Source organism: Cetorhinus maximus, chromosome 4 (genome assembly GCF_964194155.1).
Source record: "Cetorhinus maximus chromosome 4, sCetMax3.hap1.1, whole genome shotgun sequence".
NCBI classification, from domain to species: domain Eukaryota; kingdom Metazoa; phylum Chordata; class Chondrichthyes; order Lamniformes; family Cetorhinidae; genus Cetorhinus; species Cetorhinus maximus.
Genome location: NC_135882.1, coordinates 39,648,842 through 39,669,980, shown reverse-complemented (window position 1 = coordinate 39,669,980; position 21,139 = coordinate 39,648,842).

Here is a 21,139-nt window from a genome sequence, read left to right as displayed (position 1 = left end):
GCTGATGCATTACAATGAGCTCCCCGTTGACCGTTGGTGTGAAACACGGCCCACCATTTGCGGACTGAGCAGATGATCGCGACCTGCCTTCCCGCCTTCGTGAAACAAATCGTGCCATATTGTCCGCGCACGCCACCAATCACGCCCTCTGCCAGCAGGCACGGAATATCCCACCCAAGGAAACCAGAATTGATAAGGAAATTCGGAATCTATTATAAACACCTGTCCTGGATATGGGTCAACACAAATTCCCAAGATTATGTAGAATGAACGAAAATGAAATTTATAACCATGTAACATCCCTTAGGATTAACATGCAAGTGATGTGCTGCAGTTGAACTTGAAAATCAAGGTCACCTTAAGAGGCAAGGCTAGAACAGGACCAAACAGTTGAATCATGATAACTGCATAATTAATCTGTCTAGATATGTCTCTGATTTAGAATTGTGGCAGAATTTTGCTTACTGTAAAATTAAAATTGCCCCAATTCACAAGCTTCAATGCCAATACTCCTCATTCATTCAAAATCAAGGCAGATAACACTGAAAATTTTCAACTGACAGCTGCCATTTCTTACACGTGAAATAGGTTTTTGGGGGGAAGGGGGACGGGTTTGCATTGGGGGGGACACCTCTCTCCCACCCTTCTAAAGCAATTTTCAGGTAGGCCTGCAATTGGGTGAGCAGTATGACCATCTGTTTTTGGCAGCTGCTTAAATATGTAAATCAGGGTTGTACTCAGGTTGTAGGATCCTGTTTGCAGTTTTCAGTCATGGAGCAAGTTAACCAGCAGCGCTTAAAGGACAGGAGTTGAAAATCCTACTCAAAATGTCTGATTTGTGGCACAATTATTGCCTTTGAAATGGAATTCAGTAGTAGAGTATCCACAGATATTCAAAAGCCATTTTGTATTTAGGATAATGAAATAAAATTTCTGTGGGGATTCTCCCAGTTGTAACTTCATTGGAAGATTGGCAGAAACAATTCTATTGGATTTCCATGAATCTTCTTCTAAAACTAGAGTGGACAATTGGAAGAATATTTCCCAACCCAGAAATTAAGGGTGGTAAAAGAAATACCATTTGGCCCATCAAGTCATCACAAGATCTCCACATGTGCCACCCAGCCTAATCACACTGTCCTGTTCACTTCCCATGGCCCTGTAATATTCTTCATTTATAGCACTATCTAATTCATGAACTCAGCTTCAACAATGGTTTATGGCAGAGAATTCCAACCCTCTGTGGCAAGAATTAGTGCTCAGAATGGAATGCAGTACTCCACATGGGGTCTAACCAGAGCTCTGTACAACTATAGCATAGCTTCTAACCTTTTGTATTCCAGATCTCTTGAAATAAAGGCCAATATTCCATTAACCTTTTGAATTATCTTTTGTACCTGACTAGTAACTTTTAGCGGTTTCTGTACTTGGACCCCTAATCTCTTAGCTCTTACTTCTTCATCATTTAAGAAATACTCTTATCTATTTTCTTAGGTTCTAAGGTGTTGATCTCACACTTCCTGCTACAGTTATGCCCACTCACTTAAACTATCAATGTATCTTTGCAAAGCTCGGCTCCTATCTGCAATATTTACTGTGCCACTTAACGTTGCCAGCAAACAGAAATACAGCTTTCTCAGAGTCAGCTGTGGCTCAATTGGTAGCACTCTACTTCTGAGTCTCTGGGTCCTAGTCCCATTCCAAGACTTGAGCACAAAATTCAAGTTTGACACTCCAGTGCAGTACTGTGAGAATGTTGCACTATCAGAATTGCTGGGTGGGATTTTCCGCACCCACCCGCTGCTGCGATCTTCCGGTCCCATCGCAAGTCAATGGGCTTCTGGCTGGGGCGCTGCCTCGCTCACGGCAGGTCTCGCCTGCGACGGGGCCGGAAAATCCCAGCCTCTGTCTTTTGGATAAGATGTTAAACTGAGACCCCATCTACTCTCTCAGGTGGATGTATAAGATTCCATGACACTATTTAGAAGAGCAGAGCCGTTGTCCCTAATGCCCTGGCCGACATTGATCCTTCAATCAACATCACAGAGACAGAATATCTGATCATTATCACATTGTTTGGGGGAGCTTGCTGTGTGCAAATTGGCTGCTATGTTTCCTACGTTACAACAGTGATTACAATTTAAAAGTACTTCATTAGCTGTGAAGCACTTTGAGATGTCCAGTGGTAGTGAAAGGTGCCATATAAATGCAATTTTTTTTTCTTTACTATTCCTTGATCCAAATCATTTATAAATACAGTCAAATATTGAAGTCACATTAGATATCTGTGCGGACACCACTAGCCACATCCCTGCTTCCTACCTCCAGACCAATTTTATATCCAAGCCAAAAGGTTGTTTCCAATTCCATGCACTCTCATTTTTGTTACCAGAGTCTTATGTGGAACTTTGCTGAATGCCACCTGAAGGCCCATAGAAATAACCTTTATTGACACTCTCGAATCAATGATGGTAGTGATGATGATATTACTATGATGATATTCCTGCTTCAAAAATTTTAACCAACTTGGGAGGCATAACTTACTCTTTACAGATCCATATTGGATTTAGATCTCATCTGGTATACTGCATTTGGTTCTGGGCATCGCAGCCCAGAAAGAATATATGTATTGACAAATCCCTAAGACCTGATGGCCTACATCCTAAGGTCTTAAAAAAAAGTAGCTGCAGAGTAGTAGGGGCATTGGTATAATCTTCCAAAATTCCTTAGATTCTGAAAGGGTCCCAGCAGATTGGAAAATAGCAAATGTAACAACTTTATTCAAGAGACGAGGGAGACAGAAAGGAGGAAACTATAGGCCAGTTAGTCTAACATCTGTAAAAGGCAAATTGCTAGAATAAGGATACTTATAAAATCGTAATGAGATCAGGCAGAGTCAACATGCTTTTGTGAAAGGGAAATCATGTTTAATTAATTTATTAGAGTTCTTTGAGGAGCTAACAAACAACGTGGACAGAGGGGAATCTGTAAGTTTGGTGTACTTGGATTCCCAAAAGACATTTGATAAGGTGGTGCATCAAAGGTTACTACACAAAATGCTCATGGTGTTGGGGGTAACATATTAGCATGGATAAAAGGATAGCTAACAGGAAGCAGAGAGTAGGATAAATGGGTAATTTCCAGGTTGGCTGTTGGCAAGTGGTGTGCCACAGAGATCAGTGTTGGATCCCCAACTATTTACAATCTATATCAATGGCATGGATGAAGGGACAGAGTGTATGGTTGCTATGTTTGCCGATGACACCAAGACAGGTAGGAAAGCAAGTTGTCAAGAGGAGGTAAGAAGTCTGCAAAGGGATATAATTAGGTTAAGTGAGTGGGAAAAATATTGGCAGATGAAGTATAATGTGGGAAAATGTTAACTTGTCCACTTTGGCAAGAAGAATAGAAAAGCAATATACTATTTAAATGGAGAGAGATTGCAGAACTCGGTGGTATGGAGGGATCTGGATGTCCTGGAATATGAATAAGCTAACATGCAGGTACAGCAAGTAATTAGGAAGGAAAATGGAATGTTGGCGTTTATTACAAGGAGAATGGAATATAAAAGTAGTGAAGTTTTACTGCAGCTGTACAGGGCCTTCATGAGGCAACATCTGCAGTACTGTGTACAGTTTTGGTCTCCTTATTTGAAAAAGGACATAAATGCATTCAAAGCAGTTCAGAGAAGGCTCACTCGACTCATTCTTGGGTTGATGGGGTTATCTTATGAAGAAAGGTTGGATAGGTTGGGCCTCTGTCCATTGGAGTTTAGAAGAATGAGAGGTGATCTTACTGAAACATATAAGACCCTGAGGGGACTTGATAAGGCGGATACTGGGAGGATGTTTCCTCTTGTTCAGAAGGCTAGAACAAGGGGACACAGTTCAAAAATAAGAGGTTTCCCTTTTAAAATGGAGATGGGGTGATTTTTTTTCTCTCAGAGGATGGTTAGTCTATGTAATTCTCTTCCCCAGAAAGCAGTGAAGGATGTGTCATTCAATCTGTTTAAGGCTGAGTTAGACAGATTTTTGATAGACAAGGAAGTCAGGGGTTACTGGGGAGGGGGGTTCGGCAGACAGGAAAGTGAAATTGAAACCACAATCAGATCAAGCAGTGATCTTATTGAATGGTGGACCAGGCTCGAAGGGCTGAATAGCCTACTCCTGCTCCAAAGTCTTATGTTCTTGTGTTCCTATATTGGCCTTGGAGGGTGCGAAGTGCAGATGCACTAGAATAGACCAAGGCTAAAAACGTTTAATTTTAGGAGAGGTTATGAAGACTAGGCTTGCCTTCCCTTGAATGCAGATGATTAAGGAGTGATCTACTTGAGGCACTTGAGATGATTGAAGGAGTTGATAGGGTGGATAGAGAGAAACTACTTTCTCTGGTGGAGGAGTCCATAACAATCTTATTCGGGTTGTTCACAGAAAGCACTTCACACAAAGAGCAGTGGAAATCTGGACCTTTCTCGCTCAAAAAGCGGTTGAGGCTAGGTCAATTGAAAATTTCAAAATTAAGATTGATAGATTTTTGTTAGGCAAGGGTATTAAGAAATTATGCAAGTAAATGGAGTTAGAATATAGATCAGCCATGATCTAACTGAATGGTGGAACAGGCTCAAAAGGCTGAATATTGTATCAGTGTTCCTATATTCTCAACTTTTCTTCATAACAGTAACATATCATTCATGGATACAACAGAACTGAATAAAAATTGGTTTACTACCCTGGAATTTACAGCCATTAACTCACAAATGTTTAAGAATTCCTTCTCATACTTCTTTTGCCAAGATTCAAGCACTATATAAAGTACACGTTCAGCATGTCAAGCCTGTTATTTTTAATTCAACGAGCACTACATCTTGTGTTTAATAAAACCATTAGGAACATGACTGAAAGTAAATGTTTTCATGCATAATTCAGTCCTTGTGTCCTTTAGTTACAAAGTGAAGCTTGCTATTTGATTTAATACAAGTGGCAGTAAGCACTCCACCTGAACAGGATCGTCCGAATCATCAAGCAGTAAGAAACTGGCAGTGTGGTATGCTTCCTAAGAAATAATTGCGGGTGTGCGCACTGAGCCTTTATTTGAGGTCAAAAGATAGAAGAAATAAACCAGCACCCTTCTATTTTTACTGGTTGAAAGTAAAATTGCAAATATAATCACTTTGTTTGCTATCAAATTTTGATAGTAGCCAAAATATTTAATGAAACCCAAGGGGGAGAGGTGGTGGGGGTGGGGGGGTACTGTGGTGTGTGGGAGGTGGGGGGGTGTTAGTTGGGGGAAGGGTGCTACATTACAGTTTTTGGCTGATACCCAATGTTCAAATTTGGTATTGAATTCCCAGGAGGTCAAAAAGGTCACCATACACAGCTGTGCAAAAAACAGCAGGGATTCTCAGTCGACATAGAATCTTAGTAAAGATTCATATCAGAATGCATACCAATTATATAGCATATGGAAAATGTTCTTCATCATCATAAAGAGTCCACATAAACAAGCTTTGAAACAAGCCATTTCAAACACAGAATCACACTGAAATTACAAGCATCTCGTTTCTTTATTCCCCTCCCAAATGGCAAAAAAAATCTAGCGATTAATGCCTCAAACAATCCAATGATTGACACTAAGGAAGCAAAACTCACTGCATGTAATCCAATACATCAGATCTGTCATGTCTTTCATCTCTTTCTCTATTATACATATATGCATACATAATATACAATATATTTATGTATTAATCTATAATTTCGCATGTTTTCCTGTTGTTCTCTGAAGAATTCTGGGAGTTATTGAAAGGGCAGGGTGAGTATTTATCAACATTTTCCTTAAGATTACAGTGTGGTTCATCGATATGCAGATGCATACATACGCACAGGTATATGATTTTTTTATTCACTTGTACAGCAAAAGTGTTAAACCAACACTGAAGAGAAATTTTATGAATGCATTGTGCAGGCAGTGCATAATATAAGTTCAAAGCCATTTTTTAATGGCTAATGCAATGAATGTAATTTTTTTTGCAAAAATATACTTTATTCATAAAAAATCTGAAAGAACATTACAAAACATTTCAAAATGACCATCACAAAAAGTGCAATAATATTCAGGCTTTCCACATAGATCATGTTGTACCCTGAGGTAGTTCAACATAATCAAGGAACATTACAGACATGTCAAAATAGTCACAACAGACAGTCAGATAGTACAATGGTATTTAAGTTGTCTACATAAATCATTTGTACTCTGAGGTGCATCAATACCATTGTGATACATGTAATATTCACTGTATATATTCAATGTGAGTCATACAGCTCGAGGGGTCTATTTAATTCCCAGCCCCTTGGTGCACTGTGGCTGAAAGGTCTTAGAGAGTGACCTTTCCCCATTGTGCCTCTGAGGCAGCTGCCCCAAGCTTTAGTGCATTCTTCAGCATGTAGTCCTGGATCTTGGAATGTGCCAGTCTGCAACACTCGGTGGGGGACAACTCTTTGCACTGAAAGACCAACAAGTTTCGGGCAGACCAAAGAGCGTCTTTCACCAAGTTGATGATCCTCCAGCTGCAGTTGATGTTTGTCTCAGTGTGTGCCCCTGGGAACAGCCTGTAGAGCACAGAGCTCTGCATCAGGGAACTGCTCGGGACAAACCTCGACAAAAACCACTGCATCTCTCCCCAGATCTTCTTTGCAAAGACACATTCCACAAGGAGGTGGACAATGGTCTCTTCCCCATCACAGAACCTCAAGGGCAACGTGCAGAAGGGGGTGAGACTCCTGGCGTGTAGGAAGGACATGATGGGGAGGGCCTTTCTCACCACCAGCCAAGCTAGGCTTGGTGCTTGTTGGAAAGTTCTGGCGATGAGGCATTCTGCCAAACAACTTTGATAGTCTGCTCAGGGAACCATCCGACAGGATCCACCATCTCCTTTTCCCGCAGGGCCTCCAGGACATTACATGCCAACACTGCCTGATGGACTTGTGGTCAAAGCTGTTTCTCTGCATAAATTTTTCCATGAGGGACAGGTGGTATGGCACGGTCTAACTACTTGGAGTGCTCCGTGGCAGCGTGGCCAGAACCATCCTTCGCAACACTGGAGACAGGTAAAATCTCAGTACGTTCAAAGCCATTTTTCACTTGGTGTTTGAGTAATGTATATCATTTGCTGGTCAATAATATGTGAAAAGTCTTCAGTGCCCTCACTCATTGTGCAGGTACCTAACTGCTATATTGCACCTTAATATAATCATAAAAACTGTTCCAGGTCAGTGGGATCACTCAGGAATCTCCAGCAGTGTTGATAATGTACAGTCTAGTTTTGTATTCAGTCAATCCAGTAACAGTGAAAGTTAGAAGGAATGCTTTCATGCAGGGAGGTATGAGAAAATGTTTGCCATAAATGGCAATAGTTTAAAAGGGAATTGGGTAGGTATTTTGAAAAGACTGTAAAGAGATGTGGGGAAAAGGGCAAGGAAACAGGGATGCAGGATGTGGAGGTGACTCTCCTATGGATGAATTTTAGGGGTGGTTCTGCAGTGCTTAGAGTATCTGCCCACTTATTAATTAAACCACCACCATTCCACTTTAAAGGGCATTTGCATGCATCGATTAGGTATCTTTCCCTCTAATGACTCAATGGATGAAACTTCAGAAGCTCAACATGGAGCCTAACTATAGTACAAATTGAAGGAACCTGGCATTTTCTTTGGATGATCTTGAATGATCAATTGCAATAGGGAATTCCTGGCTTTTAAAAATGTAAAGACCTCTGTCACCTAGTGCTGTGGATTCCAGGGACATACGGGTACCCCAGTACCCGATGTTGCTGAGGACAAAATGCTGGAATGCTCTTTAAGCTCATTCCTGTAGTTAATTATTGCTTCATGGGATGTGGGCATCACAGGCAAGGCAAGAATTTGTTGCCCATCCCTAACTTCCCTTGAACTGGGTAGCTTACTAAGCCATTTTAGAGGGTATTTAAGAGTCAACCACATTGCTGTGGGTCTGGAGTTATATGTAGGCCAAACCAGGTAAGGACAATAGGTTTTCTACCCTAAACGACATTAGTGAACTCAATGGGTTTTTATGACAGTCAATGATGGTTTCATCATCACCATTACTGAAACCAGTTTTTCAATTCCAGGTTTATTAACTGTATTTAAATTCCACCAGCTGCTGTGATGGGACTTGAACCTGTGCCCCCAGAGCCTGGGCTGCTAGAGTATTAGTCCAGAAACATTACATTACACCAATATCCCCCTCAATTACAAAACACCAACATATTTGTAGCCAGGTTTATTATGAGCCCAGCTACAAATGGGGCAGAAGTTTTGATAGATGGAAAAACTGAGGTAGAAACCAATAAAACTGAGTCTGAATGTAATTTTGACCGTTGATACAGCAAAATGTGTGTCATTATAGTGGACAGTTTGAAGAGGTTTAATGCTGATAGTTCCAATTGAAGTATAAACATTAGTGGAGTGCTGTTACGGACAGGGGAGGGTTAATATAAACAGCACTAATTTCTCCTCTCACCACCCATCTGTAAACAGACAGATGTCTTGATTTGTTTCCATCTGTATAAGTGGTGGTGTATTTCTCAACCACTCGGTTTTGGTGCAATCCAATTTTCTATTAATAACCCCACTGCATACTCAAAATAGGATGAACTCAAAGGGTCAGTTTATTTGCACACACTCAAAACGTGAAAGGAGAGTTTGCAATGTCCCCCTCACATTCAGATAGTAAAGGGAGGGATAAAGAAACAGAAGATTTACAGCACAGAGACCACAGGGAAAAGAAATACTGTTTCACATAGGTTCCAGAGTCCAGAATCAAAGTCCAATGAAGTATTTCTTCATGGAGGTCGGTGGCCTGAAAACCAGTGCGGGATAATTCACTTCTCCAGTGATTTTGATGTAACACAATGAGATAGGCATATAGAGATGAATTAGTCTTGTAGGTGATGGTACAGAATATCTAGCAGAAGCAGTATAGCTGGGAGCCAGGTATTCCACCTAGGCAGAGCTCCTTGTCTGTCAGGCTGCTAGTTAGATGGTAGTTAGATGCAGTTCAGTGAAGCAATATTAATTGTACCACAAGCCAGAGGCCCATGTCACATGACTCCCATCTCTCCACCAGATCTTTGACAAAGGATATGTACCCATTACCTGGATTCAACAGCCTGTGAAATGTCTCAGCCTTTAGGAATTGAAAGGAAGGTTGCGGGGCCTTTATCTTAGCAGGCAATACATCTCCTTCTAGCCAGCCCTGGTTATTAAATGCAGATGGCCTGTGTATGGCTCTCTTTAAAGTTGGGCTGTACAGTCTACAAGAGTCGTTAGTGGCTCCTCAGAGATAACGAGGTGCAAGGTTTCTTGAAACTGCCAAGAAGCTTCATTTGTTCAGGGGCCACAGACAAACATAGGTTCAGCCATTTTAATGGTCTATGTTCAGTTTTAATGTTTTAGAAATAACAATGAACATATCCATATGTATTTTATAAAACTATATAATGTGAGGTCTTAGTCCCTCACAGTGCGAAAGCACCTCCTATGATGCTATCATTATTATGATTTGATGAAAGACAACAGTAGTTAAGCCATTAGCCCTAGAAATAAGACAGAAAAATTCTGTCCTGCGGAATTGCAGATGAAATTGAATATGTTGCAACAAATAAGAGAAAAGTAACAGTTCTCACCATGTTGTAAAATATTCATATAGGGCTGCATTTTACAGGGGGTGGACTGTTCGCACCCCGGAAGTCATGTGGAAGCTGACTCGCTCTGTTGCAGTCATAACACGCTGCAGGCGGGCGAAATTGGTGAATAGTGGGACTTGTGCCCTTCACTTGGGAGGGGGTGCTGCCCTTGGGAGCTGCCGACCAATCTGATTAGTGGGCGACTCTACCACCCCCATGCCAGCACCAAAGCTCGGTAGTGGGCACTGCCAGGACTACAGGAAGAAGCCCAAAGAGTAACATGGCTGCCCTGAGAAGGTAAGTCCTGGAATTTTAGGCCAGGATGGGATCTCAGAGCCCAGGGAGGGGGAAAGAGGGTGAGCTGGGCTCTGTCAGGCAGGTGGCATGGAAGAAAGAGAGTGTGACATCTTTGGGGTGACCCTGATATGTGCAGGGAAACCTCCCCCGAATGAAGTGCCCATTTTCTACCCACCTTTGTTCATGTAGGCCTTTAAAAATGGCCTGCCAACTCCCCCCACGCCACATGTTATGGCAGCGTATTATTCAGGTCAATAAGTTTGTTAACAAGCCTAAATGACCCTTAATTATTTATTTACAATGGGTTGGTGGGCTGCCGATTCGGCAGCTGCCCATATTGTGTGAGCTCAGCGGTGGGCAGGAAATTGTGGCTAGCCACCTAACCTATTTAAGTGCCACCCTTGATGAAGGCACTCCAGGCGGGGGCAGGGTGTGTATTCAGTATAGACTGAATGGCATTCATAATGTACGAAAATTCAGTAGCTGTAGAGAACATACTATATTCACACACTGTATAGACTTGCAGTGTAATGGTATAATATGTACTATATCCATACTGTCCTAATGTTCTAACGTTGTACCAACCCAGAGTGTACTATATTCAAACATGGTAAAAAATCACAGTGTACTGATACAGAATATAATATATTCACACACTTTACATATAGCAAACAGTGTACTGGCACAGAATGCAATATATTCACTGTACTAACAATCCGACAATGTACCAGTACTATTCACACTGTACTAATTCTCAGACAATGTACCAGTACAGAGTGTACTATATTCACACTGTACTAACTCTCAGACAATGTACCAGTACAAAGTGTACTATATTCACACTGTACTAACTCTCAGACAATGTACCAGTACAGAGTGTACTATATTCACACTGTACTAACTCTCAGACAATGTACCAGTACAGAGTGTACTATATTCACACTGTACTAACTCTCAGACAATGTACCAGTACAGAGTGTACTATATTCACACTGTACTAACTCTCAGACAATGTACCAGTACAGAGTGTACTATATTCACACTGTACTAACTCTCAGACAATGTACCAGTACAGAGTGTACTACATTCACACTGTACTAACTCTCAGACAATGTACCAGTACAGAGTGTACTATATTCACACTGTACTAACTCTCAGACAATGTACCAGTACAGAGTGTACTATATTCACACTGTACTAACTCTCAGACAATGTACCAGTACAGAGTGTACTATATTCACACTGTACTAACTCTCAGACAATGTACCAGTACAGAGTGTACTATATTCACACTGTACTAACTCTCAGACAATGTACCAGTACAGAGTGTACTATATTCCACACTGTACTAACTCTCAGACAATGTACCAGTACAGAGTGTACTATATTCACACTGTACTAACTCTCAGACAATGTACCAGTACAGAGTGTACTATATTCACACTGTACTAACTCTCAGACAATGTACCAGTACAGAGTGTACTATATTCACACTGTACTAACTCTCAGACAATGTACCAGTACAGAGTGTACTATATTCACACTGTACTAACTCTCAGACAATGTACCAGTACAGAGTGTACTATATTCACACTGTACTAACTCTCAGACAATGTACCAGTACAGAGTGTACTATATTCACACTGTACTAACTCTCAGACAATGTACCAGTACAGAGTGTACTATATTCACACTGTACTAACTCTCAGACAATGTACCAGTACAGAGTGTACTATATTCACACTGTACTAACTCTCAGACAATGTACCAGTACAGAGTGTACTATATTCACACTGTACTAACTCTCAGACAATGTACCAGTACAGAGTGTACTATATTCACACTGGACTAACTCTCAGACAATGTACCAGTACAGAGTGTACTATATTCACACTGGACTAACTCTCAGACAATGTACCAGTACAGAGTGTTCTATATTCACACTGTACTAACTCTCAGACAATGTACCAGTACAGAGTGTACTATATTCACACTGTACTAACTCTCAGACAATGTACCAGTACAGAGTGTACTATATTCACACTGTACTAACTCTCAGACAATGTACCAGTACAGAGTGTACTATATTCACACTGTACTAACTCTGAGACAATGTACCAGTACAGAGTGTACTATATTCACACTGTACTAACTCTCAGACAATGTACCAGTACAGAGTGTACTATATTCACACTGTACTAACTCTGAGACAATGTACCAGTACAGAGTGTACTATATTCACACTGTACTAACTCTCAGACAATGTACCAGTACAGAGTGCACTATATTCACACTGTACTAACTCTCAGACACCCGTCCTATAATAGCATCTACATTTTGTAAGTGCTTCATTGGTTGTAAAGTGCTTTGAGAAGATCAGGGGTCATGAAAAGTACTATATAAATGCAAGTCTCTTTTTGCTTCCCACAGTTGTGATTGTTTCTTTAATCAATATTGTGACCCCACCTCCTTTTTTATTCCCCCTCTCAATCCCGTCTGAAAGCCCTGTAACCAAGAATGATGAGCTGCCATTCCTCCCATTCTTTAGGCCATATTTCAGTAACAGCTATGGGGCAACATTTGTTGTCAGGGGGGAAGTGCGGGAGCAGGCACCAGTGGACGGCCTTCCGATCAGCGCCCCCGGTTGGCGAAGGGGGGGAGGGACTAGCCATTTTACGTGGGCAGGCCAATTAAGGCCCGCCTAGCGTGATGTCCGCCAGGAAGCGCTATGCGCTCCCTGTGTGGGCAGGAGGGATTCCCTCAGCCGGAAGTGCGCTTTTTCGTGCATGCGCGCGAAAGAGGGCACAGACCTCTCTGAGACAAAGTGCTGCCTCAGGGAGATCAGCTCTGATTTAAAACTTTTAATAAACATGTTTAAAATTTTTCCCTGCCATGTCCCCTCATGTGACTCTGTCACATGAGTTGGGACATGTCCAAAAGTTTTATTGAAACCTTTCTTAAAAATTTAAATACCCTCATGAAACCTCATCCCATGCACGGATGAGGTTTTATGCTTTTTCCGAAGCCCGTCAGGGCTCCCGGCCTGCCCGCCAACATTAAGGTTGGACAGGCAGGTCCATCAATGAGGTTAATTAGTTTTTTAATGGCCTTAACAGGCTGTTGACAGTTTGGCAGGCGTACAGCCGAATCGGCTGCGTACCCGCTGAACTGAAAATCTAAATGACGCAGGGTGACGTTGGGACGCACGCCCAACGTATCCCCACATCATTTTACGAGTCGGCGAGCGGGCCCCGCCCCCGCTCACTGACCAGAAAAGCCTGCCCATGGTGTCATACTTCGAAATATTTATTCATGCCCTCAGCTCATCTGCCCTATTCCTAGACTCCTTACATTAAACAATTCCTTTGTTGCTTATTTTCTAGCCTTTGTTTCCTTTTTTAAATACATTCTTCTCATGGAATGTGAGCGCCACTGGCAAGGCCAGCACTTGTTGCCCATGCCTATAACTGCCCTTGAACTGAGTGGCTTGCAAGGCTATTTCAGAGGGCAGTTAAGAATCAACCACTTTGTTGTGAATCTGGAGTCACATGTAGGCTGGACCAGGTAAGAATGGAAGATTTCCCTCCCTAATGGGCATTAATAAACAAGATGGATTTTTACAACAATCAATGATATTTTCATGGTTATTATTACTCAAACCAGCTCCCAGACTTATTAATTGAATTTAAATTCCACCAGTTGCAATGGTGGGATTTGAACCCATGTCCCCAGACCATTAGCCTAGGCTTCTGGATTATTCATCCAGTGACATTCCCACTAAGCCACCATCTCCCCCTAAACCACTTCCATACTTGCTTATTATTTCCGTATTTGCTACTCTCCCTATGCATTTTCCTTACAAGTTGTTTTAAACCCTTTCCAGTAGCTGGAGCAGGGCAGCTTGCACAGGTCCCATCTCTCCCAGAACAGGCCCCAATGCACCAGGAGGCAAAATCATTCCCTCCTGCATTCTTGTCCCAGCCATCATTCAGCTGCATTTTGCTTTTCTATACTCACCAATGTGTGGCAGAAGGAGTAATTCAGAGATTACTACTTTCGAAGTCCTACTTTTTAGTTTCTTTCCAAGCTCCCCGAAATCTGTCTGCAGGACCTCATCCTTCTTACCTTTGTCATTGGTACCGATATGGACCATGACTTCTAACTGTTCACCCGCACACCTCAGAATGTTCTGCAGCCGCTCAGTGACATCCTGAACCCTGGTAACATGTCATTCTGGGGTCTGTCACTGCAGAAATGCCTGACTGTCCCCCTTTGTCATGGTTCACTCATTCACTCATTTGTTGTTCTGTGGTTCCTTGATGCCCAGAATGGCCTATTTCCTGCCCACAAAGCATCTAGAGTATCGTCCATTCGACAGAAGGACGGAGTATAAAAGAAGAGATAATGGGAGCTTGCCAGAAAGGTACAGCAATAGACATGGGGTATTTTACTCTACATATAGACTGGAAAAATCAAATGGGCAAAGATGAGGAGTTCATAGAATGTTTTCAGGATAGTTTCTGAGAACATCACATTCTGGAGCCAACCAGAGAGCAGGATATACTTGACCTGGTGTTGAGCAACGAGATAGGATTAATTGACAACCTCCTAGTGAAAGCACCCCTAGGTAGCAACGATCATAATTCATTTTGAGGAAGAAACAAGTGCATCCAAGACTAGTATTTTAAACTTAAATAAAGGCAATTATGAGGGGATGAAAGCAGAGCTAGCAAAGGTGAACTGACAAATGAGGTTAAGGGATATGACAATAGAAGTTCAGTGGCAGATATTTAAAGGGATATTTCAGAATACACAGAATAAATACATTCCAAGGAGAGGGCCCATCATCCGTGGTTAACTTAAAAAGTTAGACAGTATCAAACTTAAAGGAAAAGCATATAATTACGCAAAGACAGCTGGCAGGTCAGAAGATTGGAAAGAATATAAAGAACAGCAAAGGATGACAAAAGATTAATAAGGAGGGAAAAATTAGAGTATGAGAGAAAGCTAGCTAGAAAAATAAAGATGGATAGTAAGAGTTTCTATAGATATTTAAATGAGAAGAGTTAATAAAGTGAGCGTGGGTCTACAGAGGAATTGATATTGGAAAGTAGAGGGATGGCGGATGAATTAAAGGGAATTATCAGGAAATAGAAGGGAGGGAGGAACTCGGGGAAAATTATAATCACCAGGGAAGTGGTATTGAGCAAATTGTTGGGGTTGCTGCCTGACAAATCTCCAGATCCGGATGGACTTCACCCTAATTTCTTGAAAGAAGTGGCTAGTGAGATAGTTGATGCACTGGTTTTAATTTTCAAAAATTCCCTAGGTTCAGGGAAGGTTCCATTAGATTGGAAAATAGCAAATATAACTCCTTCATTCAAAAAGGGAGGGAGACAGAATGCAGGAAACCATAGGCCAGTTGGCCTAACATTTGTCATAGAAAAAATGTTAGAAGCTGCTACTAAAGATGTTATAGCAGGGCACTTAGAAAAATTCAAGGTAATCAGGCAAAGTCAACATGGTTTTGTAAAATGGAAATCACGTTTAACCAATTTATTGGAGTCCTTTGAAGGAGTCACATCTGCTGTGGATAAAGGGAACCAGTGGATGTACTGTACTTAGATTTCCAGAAGGCATTTGATAAAGTGCCACATCAAAGGTTATTGCAGAAAATAAAAGCTAATGGTGTAGGGGGTATAATATTGGCATGGATAGAAGATTGGCTAGCTAACAAGAAACAGAGAGCGTGCATAAATCGGCCTTTTTCTGGTTGACAGGATGTGACGAGTGGTGTGCCACAGGGATCAGTGCTGGGTCTGAAACTTTTTACAATTTATATAAATGGATTGGATGAAGGCACCAAAGGAATGGAGGCTAAATTTGCTGACGACACAAAGATAGGTAGGAAAGTAAATTGTGAAGAGGATGTAAGGAGGCTACAAAGTGACATAGATAGGTTAAGTGAGCGGACAAAGATCTGGCAAATGAAGTATAACGTAGGCAAATGTGGAATCCTTCATTTTGGCGGGAAGAATAAAAAAAAAAGCTTGTTATCTAAATGTTGAAAGATTGCAGAGCTCTGAGATTCAAAGGGATCTGGGTGTCCTAGTGCATGAATCACAAAAGGTTAATATGTAGAAACAGCAGGACTGTTATCATTTATTGTGAGGGGAATTGATTACAAAAGTAGGGAGGTTATGCTACAGTTGTACAGGGCATTGACGAGACCACATCTGGAGTATTGTGTAAAGTACTGGCCTCATTATTTAAAGAACAATGTAAATGCATTAGAAGCAGTTCAGAGAAGGTTTACTAGACACGTACCAGGAATGTTCAGGTTATCTTATGAGGAATGATTGAGTGGGTTAGGCTTGTATCCACTGGAATTTAGAAGAGTAAGAGGTGACATAATTGAAACCTTTAAGACTCTGAGGGGTCTTGACAGGTTGGATGTGGAGAGGGTGTTTCCTCTTGTGAGAGAATCTAGAACTAGGGGTCACTGTTCAAAAATGGGAGGTTGTTCATTTAATACAGAGATTAGGGGAAATTATTTTCTCTCAGAGGTTTGTGAGTCTTTGGAAATCTCTCCCTCAAAAAGGCATTGGAGCAGAGTCTTTGAATATGTTTAAAGCAGAGCCAGATAGATTCTTGATTAACAAGGGGGTGAAAGATTATTGGGAGTAGGCAGGAACGTGCGGTCGAGGCTACATTAAGATCAGCCATGATCTTATTTAATGGCGGAGCAAGCTTGAGGGGCCGAGTAGCCTACTCCTGCTCCTAATTCATATGTTCGTATATTGTCACACAACACAATGGAAGGTGTCCTCAGTGTGAAGAATAGATTTGCTCTCCACAAGAACTGTGCAGTGGTCACTTCACCAATACTGTCATGGACAGATGTATCTGTGACAGGCAGATTGGTGAGGGTGAGGTCAAGTAGGTGTTTCGCTCATGTTGGTTCTCTCACCACTTACTGCAGACCCAGTCCAGCAGAGGTGCTGTTCCTTGGCCAGCTTGGTCAGTAGTGGTACTGCCGCATCACTCTTGGTGATGGATATTGAAGTCCCCCACCCAGAGTACATTCTGTGCCTTTGCTACCCTCTGTGAGTCTTCCAAATGGTGTCTAACATGGAGGAGTACTGACTCAACAGCTTGAGGAAAAGTGGTAGATGATAGCCAATAGGAGATTACCTTGCCCATGTTTGACCTGATGCCATGAAACTTCATGCGGTCCAAAGTCATTGCTGAGGGCTCCCAGGGCCACTGCCTTCCAACTTTATACCACTGTGCTGCCATCTCTACTGGGTCTGCCCTGCTTGTGGGACATGACTTATCAAGGGATGTTGATGGAGGAGTATGGAACATTGGCTGTAAGGCATGACTTTGTCAATATGACTATGTCAGGTTGTCACTTGAACAGTCTGTAGGACAGCTCCACCAATTTTGGCACAAGTCCCCATGTTATATGTTGACTTTTATTGTTTCCTGTTCCTAGATCATTGTCAGGTGATCTGACCAGTTTTTTCTTTATTCCATTTTTCTGCAGTAGTTTGATACAACTGAGTGGTTTGCCAGTCCATTTCAGAGGGCAGTTAAGAGTCAACATTACTGTAGGCCTGGAATCACTTGCAGGCCAGACTGGGTAAGGACGGCAGGTTTCCTTCCCCAAATGACGTGAATGAATAAAATGGGTTTTTTGTGACAATCTGGTAGTTTCATGCTCATCACTACTGAAATGAACTTTTTATTCCAGATGTATTTAAATTTTTCCCAGCTGCTGTGGAGGGATTTGAACTCACGACTCCAGAACATCAGCTCAAATCTCTGGGTTACTATGCAAGCAACAGTACCATTGTGCTACAACTCCTTTGTGCTTCCCTTTGGTGCCTGTCTTCCCTAACCTTTACCCAACCTAATGGTGCTTCCCCAGTACCTGCAGCAAGGGTGATGAAAGGTTTCTGAACCTCAACTGAGAAAACTGCAAATGGGCCTTGGAGAGTGACCTCAATCTGCTTTAGGCCTAGGAGGCATGGCTTTAGACTGCACTATGTCAGCCTGGGCTGCAGCAAATGAGCTGGTTGGCTGACAGACAACTTACAAGGGCAATTGACAGAGTGTCATTAGTGGGAACAGGAATGCTATCATTTTGAAAGAGGACAGTAGGTTTGTTTTCATAGAGCCACTGACACTCTTCTGGATCAGAGCCTCAAAAATCCTACTGATCTGCTGGAGAAAGGATGATCATCTTCAGTGTTGCCCTGGAAACTCCTTTGAACATTGGCTTCTAGAACCATGATAGCAGTCTGAGCTTCAACTTCAACACTCAAAACTTTGATGAAATCTGTGCTGCAATGCAAGTGCTGACATCGGCCATCAGGTGTTGCATCTCAGTGGATTTTGCCGATGCCCTGATGGAGGTAGCCACACGTTCCATGTTGGAAAGGATAGGCTCAGAGTTTCGCGTAAAGCCCTGTGACAAGTTGGTGCCAGTCTCCCCATGCTTTTTGATGTTGAACGCAGATTTTCTGGCAGAATTTCCAGTGCACCAAGCATTTGGCTATGTACAACCATCAAAACTCCATCTGACTCCTCTGCATCAGAGCTAGTGTGTGAGCTCGTCCTCTGGTGACACCTGTGCAATCCTTACCCCGCCCTGTTGTTGTACGATACATGGTTATGCCCATAATCTGTATACATCATCAGACAGGATATGATGTGCTCTTTTAAATGACAGAGTTGGAATGTGTTAGTTGAGCAAGCAAGACATGCTGATGAGAGTTGTCCAGCAACACGTATACTGTAATCTTTGAACAAAGAAGTCACAATTCTAGCCTCTAAAATATATGGTGTCAGTCTATGAGTTGATGGCTAAGAGTGTAAAATCAAGTGACAACGTCCTTTTCATCTTCACTTTCTTCCTCCCTCTGGCTTGGAAGGTTCCTGTTCTTAAATATCTGAAATGAAAAAAATGCACAAGTTTTGGATTTTGATGAGGGGAGAGGAGAAAGTAAGAGCCGTGTGCTTACACCATCCGCAGCTTGACAATCAGCAGAGAATTTAGGATGAGGAAGTGGTGCACAGAAAGGGGAGTAGCAGGGATGCAGAAACTCCCATCAGCAATCCCTCCAGCTATATCATGGCCACAATCACTTTCCCATGATGGCTAGTACTGTCTCCTCCATGGGGATGTCTTCCTCCAGTTCTTTCCTTCTGCCTCCAGTTACACAGTACCTCCTCCTCTAAGAAAGATTGAAGTGTGTCAGTGAGTGTCCTACAATATGTTTGGGTCTTGGTTGAACACATGCCAGTGTGTGCAAGTGCGAGGTGTGGGTGCAAGGCTTGCAACAATGCTTAGTGTATGAAGGTGAGGTAAAGATTATGAATTGAATGATTGAGTACTGATTTTTAAAAATTCTTTCATACTAGGCCAGCATTTATTGCCCATCCCTAATTGCCCTTGAGAAGGTGGTGGTGAGCTGCCTTTCTTAAACCACTGTAGTCCATGCGGTGTAGGTACGCCCACAGTGCTATTAGGGAGGGAGTTCCAGGATTTTGATCCAGCAACAGTGAAGGAACAGCGATACATTTCCAAGTCAGGATGGTGTGTGGCTTGGAGGGGAACTTGCAGGTGGTGGTGTTCCAATGAATAATAGAGATTTAGTGGTAGGTGGGTGATAGAGATGTGAATTGAATAGAGGAGTGGTGCAGTTTGTAGGATATGCCATTTGAAGATGAACTCACTCAACTTGACAAATCATGTTAGATCATTAAACTCCTCCCTGCACTGCATCCGTGTTCTTAGAGCAACACTCCTGGCATTGACCTCTGCCACTTCTTGTTCCCACAGCCTCCTGAGCATATGCCCTGTTATGTATATTGGATGTTTCTCCTTCTTTCCACCTCTTCTACCAAGACCTCCGCTGCATTGTCCGAAAACCTTGGTGCTTGATCTCTTGCATGGTCAGCTGTTACCTAATCACAAGCCAAATTGACTTTTGAAAAAACCTCCCACCACTTCTTGTAGCTACAATGCACCTCACCTTTAAGACTAGCTGTCTGCCTTTAAGTAGCACAAGCACTCTTGACATATGACTCCTGCTAATGCATGCAACAAATGAATAGCACAAATAGTGCTGGCTGCTCACAACAATCATTTACACCAGCAGGAAGCAAGGATTTAACATTGTAAAGAATGGGAGTTTGTTCATCATGTACAGCAATCCCTGGGTCCTTTTTCAGGGGTTATCCAGTTTATAGAATTATAGAGCATAAAAGGAGGCCATTTGGTCCCGGGCAGGCTCTGTGAAAATGCTATCAATTAATCCTACCTTCCAACACCACCATCCCACCTGACTTGTTTTCCATTGCCCTGAGATGTTTTCTTTTAAGCATGCGTCTGAATCAATTTTGAAAGCTACTACTGACTTCACTTCCACCACTCTTTCAAGTGATACAATCCAGAACACAACAACTTGTTCAGTGAAAATTCTCTTCAACTACCCCCTGACTTTTTTGCCATTATCTTAAACCTGTGTGCGCTCATTATTGACCCTTCTGCCGGGGAAACAAATTCTCCCTATCTACGCTTTCAAATTCCCTCATACTTTTGAATACCCTTCTTAAACATCCCTTTAACCTCGTCTGCTCTAAGGGGAACCATCACAGTCTCTTTGGTCTCTCCACTATCTGAACTCCTTTGTATCTGTCACTATTGTGGTAAATCTCCTCTGCATTCTCTCTCCGCATTTGACATCCTTTCTAAAGTGTGGTGCCCAGAATAAGACACATTATGCTAGCTGAAGTCTAACCAGTGATTGATAAAGGTTTACTAGCATGATGCTGAACTCCATAGTTAGAGCAGTAAAATATGTCAAAGAAAATAACAAAGAATCTGCATTTATTATTTGTCCTTCATGACCTCAAGTTGTCCGAGTTATGAGGAATGAGTGAAATACCTTATATTCAGAGGCCTTGTTGGGGTGGTGCAGGGCTGGGGCACAAGAAGTGCTGGTATTTAACTTATTCCTATGTTATCCATACACTGGATATCAGGAGCATGGCAGCATATTTTCTACCTAGAGACCCAAGGCATAAATAATAGGATGTATTTTTAATGATGCAAACTCAAGTAATTCTAAA